The following is a 5,826-nucleotide window of genomic DNA, read 5'->3' on the forward strand; positions in this document are numbered from 1 at the left end:
TCTAATAGTGTTCGATTTCTCCACTCAGAAATACCATTCCATTGTGGTGTTACTGGAGGAGTTAATTGTGAGACTATCCCACAACTATTGAGATGACCAATGAATTCTTAGCTTAAATATTCACCTCCTCGGTCAGATCAAAGAGTTTTAATAGTCTTGCCAAGTTGGTTTTGTACTTCATTTTGGAATAGTTTGAACATTTTAAAAGATTCATATTTGTGTTTCATTAGGTAAACGTATCCATATCTACTATAGTCATCAATAAAGGTAATGAAGTATAGATAACCCCCTCTGGCAGTTGTAATCATTGGTCCACATACATCTATATATATGAGCCCCAGTAAGTTATTAGCCCTTTCACTATGCCTAGTAAAAGGTGCTTTCATCATCTTTCTTAATAAACAAGATTCGTAAGTGTCATAAGATTCAAAATCAAATGAGTTAAGAAGTCCATCTTGATTGAGCTAAGAAATGTGTTTCTCATTTATATGGCCATGATGGCAATGCTATAGGTAGGTTGAATTCAAATTGTTTGACTCAATCCTTTTGGTAGTTATGTTATAGATGTTTTTATTACTAGGATGTTTTAAATTTAAAAGATAATGACCAAAATGCAAATCACCATTAGCATAAGAATGTCATTTTGATAAATAAAACATTTACCATTCCCAATAATGAAAGTAAAACCTTCTTTATCTAAATAAGAAAGATAAACAATATTGCTACTCAAAGTAGGAACATAATAGCAATTGTTCAAAACTAATAAAAGCCCACTGGGCAAAAGTAATTCATAAGTGCCTACGGCTAAAGCAGTAACTCTTGCTCTGTTTCTAACTTGTAGGTCCACTTTGCCCTTTATCAACTTTCTACTATTTCTAAAACCCTGCACATTTGTACAAATGTGAGAACCACATGCAGTATCTAATATCCATGCAGAAGAAATAGAAAGTTAATTGTCTATACATAAATAGCTAAAGGAGTAGCCCTGCTATCCTTCTTCTTTTTCAGATCTTTCAGGTAGAACTTGTAGTTCCTCTTCTAATGACCTGGTTCATTGCAAAAGAAGCAAACTCCTTCCTTTGGAGGCTTTGCCTTCTTGGTTGGAGGCTTGGTTTTGAGCTTGTTTGACTCTTTGGTCTTACCATCTAAGCCTTTACCCTTTCCCTTGCCCTTGCCCTTCCCTTTGCCTTTCCTTTTCATACCCTTTCCTTTCTGAACCATCAAAAATAGTGCTAGGCTTTTTCTTAATATATTGTTTAACAGTTTTAAGCATCCCATGTAGTTCGGAAATGGATTTTTCCATGTCATTCATGTTATAGTTCATAACAAACTTGTCATAACTTTTTGGGAGTGAGTTCAAGATCAAACTTGTAGCTAACTCCTAGCTTAGGGGAAATTTGAGCCTCTCAAGATGATCAATATAGCTCTTCATCTTTAAAACATGAGTGCTAACTGATGCACCCTCAACCTTCTTACAGGAATGTAAGGCCTTTGTGGTCTCATACCTCTCTTACCTTACTTATTGTTGGAACATTTCCTTGAGATGTACAATTATCTCATAAGCCTCCATGTGTTCCAAATCTTTTGAAGTTCTGGAACTATAGTAGCTAGCATTAGGCATCCTACATTCACCGAGTCATTGGTGTGCTTTAAGTAAGCATCCCTTTGAGCTCTTGGAGTGTTGGCCGTAGGCTCCTCAAGAATGGGTTTATCCAGGACATAAGCCTTTCTTTCTTGCTTGAGAAAAATTCTCAAGTTCCTGAACCAGTCAAGAATGTTTGTCCCATTGAGTTTGTCCTTCTCAAGGACTGATCGCAACGATAGTGTAGCAGTGTTACTAGTCGGTATGATTCTACAATAAAATACACAAAGTTAATTTTATATCTCCTATTAAACTAACAACCCTCAAATTTGATTAATGGGTTAAGACCCATATTTCACTTAAATTTAAGTTCGCTTTGGCAGAACGCTTAAAATTAAGTTATTTAAATAGGTAACTCATTTACCAATAACATCACATGTAACTCTTAGATCTTTAGGGATTCAATCATCATATGATTCAGCATATTCAATCCTATCTAATGCCTTGAGATCCAAAATCATTTTGATAATCTCAATTAAGTCAAACAATAATAATCATTATTAGTAGCACCATTACTCATGCTTGTTTCACCAAGATAACCTAAATATATCCACTCTAGTGAATCTTACATTTGAGTGATCTAGGTTTTGACAAGTATTCATTAATTAATGGCATTATGACTTAAGATTTTAATTCGAGGGTTTGACTTATTAATTTATAATCATGTAAAGTGAAAGAAATTGTATCTCATACAAAATCATGCATATTATGATCTAATCAAAAGCATAATCAAATGTGACACAATATGGCTCACTTAACCTATGTCCATCCCAAGCCAATGAGAGGACCTCTCTAAGAAGATAAATTACATCAAGAAACCTCATTTATACATACGAGGAGATTGAGATGAGAAGAGAATATACATTCAGTATTTATAGAGAAAGGCACAACATGCAAGCCATATTTAAAATTTACAACCCTTGTAAAACTAGAGCCATATGTGTCACCATACCCAAACAACTTCAAGGCAAAACACAACAAATAAACAATTCATATATAATGAAAGGCTATAAATTGTGAATTAGGTTGTGCTACACAGAGTTAGCCACGGTGGTCCTTTTGGATTCAGACCCTTAGATTTCAAAAAGCTTATTCTCTTTGAATGAATTGCTGCCTCAGAACCTTTGGATTCATTAATGATATTGACAATCCAGGCTAAACCATATGAGAATGCGAACGAACAATGATGACATTGAGAACGTACATCATATAGACGAACGTTAATGATATTGAGAATGCATGTCATATAGCTAAATATTAATCATATTAATTTATTTAAATTCATATAAATTTGAATATATAAAATGAGTTTTTATATATATATATATGTTTCAAAAACATCACATGAAAAACATATATAAATTTTGAAAATATCACATATAAATTTCAAAAATCTCAAAGCAACATTCATATAAAAAAGTTCATCACATAAAGATTTAAGAACGTAATCAACTAAAACTCAACTTAAATGAAAATTTGACCTAGCTCTGGTACCACTTTTAGATTAGGAGGCACAGCGGAAGATTAAAATTTTAAAATCTCTATCCTGATATGGACTGAACGAACTCGTTTAAGTCAAGGTGGATAGAGCAGTTGCATTTTAATTCTTCGAACTTGGCGTATGTTCTCTTCAAGAGTTTAGATCTTAGGAGCTGACAACATAGATCTGCTCCCTCTACCAATATCCACATGAACAGCTCTATAACTCAAATAGCATGCTAGCGCTCCTAGTGTTCGTTTTTCTTTAAACGTTAGTTTTCCTTTTTATAGGGTGTTTCATGGCTCTTAAAGTATTTTTATCGTTAGAACTTTTCTAAGTCTCTGCTCTTCATGAAGCACGTCCCTAACTATGATGATTCTTACGTTGAAGAATTTAGGAGTGCAGAAATAAATGAGGCAATTGAAGAATGGTATCAATATATTTTTTAATTTGGACCTTGCAGAAAGAAGATTAATAGAACTACCTTGAAGAAGTAGCTAGGATGTTTGTATATTTAATAGCTACTTTATTTTGAAAAATAGTTACTTTATAAAATTATATTTGTTTACTTGATATAGATTAGTATAAAAGATGTTCGTTGATTAATTTTGCAATTGAATATAATAAATTCTGTTGATATTCAAGTCTGGAATGGCTATCTGCTGCTATTTTAATTTCTTTTTACAGAGGGCTGGTATAAATAATAGCTCCCGTATTTAAAAAAACCATATAATAAATGGTAGTTATCTAAATAACCATAATTTATCTAACAATATATGAAATTTTAGAAATTACATTGCCAGAATTTACCATGCATTAAATGATAAGTAAATCATTTACCCGTCATTTATTCATTCCCCTAACAGCATTAACACTCAAAAAATTATATTTTAAATGACAGTTATTTAATTATGATTTATTGGGGAGACTTTAAATGTCAGCCTTATAAATGGCGGGTATTAATCATCATTTATGGGCTAACATAACAATCATTAATTCCTTTTTTTTTTGTAGCAGTAGAATTTTTCTTTGAAACAAAGTTGAAATTTTAAAAAAATATTTTTCAAGCAAATTGTAACAACTTGCTGGTTGTAGTAAAATTGGTTTATTAAAACAAGACTAGTCAAGTCTTATGAGTTGTACTGAGGTTGCAAGCACCTACTTAAGCTTGTTTTTATTGTTGAAAATCTCAAGGGTGATCTTGAGGACTAAATGTAGGCTAATTTTTGGGCTGAACAAAGATAAATCCTTAGTGTCAAAGTTTTTCCTTCTTGTATCTCTCTTCGTCTACTCATACTCTTCTTTTTAATTCACAAAAATTTAGTATTACCCAATTCACCCCTCTTTTAGGTGCTAGCCTTATCCAACAATGTTGTCATAGTCTCATATAAAGCAATCCTTGAATTCCTTTAATACCTATCCTAAGGAACTCTTTTGTTCCTAAGTCAATAATGAGCTAACATAAGTAATTCTCGACTCTTCTAGGGATCTAAGGTTTACTTCTTCAAATAGGTCCTATACCTTTTGGGCTATGTCTTCAAGCTTTAGAGATATAAGATCTATCTCATGCAGTTATGTGATTTTCTGAGATTCATCTTCGTAAGCGACTTCGGCCCCTAGTGTTTTGGGTCCAAAGTCATCCAGTCATTCTTGCATGGTATGCAACCAAAGTTTTTGAATAACCATGTCTACTACAACCTTTTTTCTTTCTAATCTAATCATCCATCAATTCTATGATGGGTTCATGCCTTTATGATACTAAAGGTATGGTAGTGTATTTTATTGTGTTAGATGAAAAAACTCATCTTGAGGTCCCATACTGATTAATTATGTGGAAAGTAAAAGGACCTACATTGATATCGTAGTATCTAGCATCTGTGAAATCTATAACCGCATTGAAGGGCTTGTCTTCTACGTAAACCACCTCTACCTCTTCCCCTTTCCACATAAGAAACATTTGATGAAAAGGGGAAGGAATGCATTGTTGGCATGAATCCAATCTTGGCCTAGTAAGGCCTGATATTGTGATGTTGTACTGATCATAAAGAAAGTCGTGAAAGATGATTTGGATCTAACGTCTACTTGAAATGGTAGTACCCCTAGAACCTTTGAGGTGGTACTTATGAATCCTACCATAGACACCTCTATTGGCATTAAATCTTGTTCCTCTTGTCCTATTCTAAGTATTACACGAGCTGGCAATATGTTCATTGTCGAGCCATTATCCACTAATACCCTCGTCATGGGCTTTCTGTCAAAATGAGCCTTAACATGCAAAGGCTTTAAGTGTTGAGTTGTCTTAAGATTGGGTTTTTTTAGAATAGCCCGTTTGGGCTTCTATAGCCTATAATGTAATTTGGCATACAGGGCTTTAACTCAGTTTTTTCATTTTGCACCTTTCCTTTTCCCTGTACTCTAGATGGTTTAGGTTCTTTGACTTCCCTTGGTTCCATATGACAATATTAGTATAGGTTCATCTACTTTGTCTCAGTGATCCCTATTTCATCTTGATCACATAAAAGCTTGTCTTGGGCCCTGTTTCCTGTGGATTTACTAAATTGTAAATAAAGCATTAAAGAAACCACGCAATAGAGGTTTTGGAGTATCTCTTCTATATAAATCTTCCTAAATTGCTAGCTTTTATTTTCACTTTCTTCTCTCTTGTCCTGGTCCTCTGTTGACCTTCTCTTGAATTTACTTGATT

This window comes from Prosopis cineraria, unplaced genomic scaffold, assembly GCF_029017545.1.
Source record: "Prosopis cineraria cultivar Desert tree isolate PC_DT_omini unplaced genomic scaffold, ASM2901754v1 PC5, whole genome shotgun sequence".
Classification (NCBI taxonomy): domain Eukaryota; kingdom Viridiplantae; phylum Streptophyta; class Magnoliopsida; order Fabales; family Fabaceae; genus Prosopis; species Prosopis cineraria.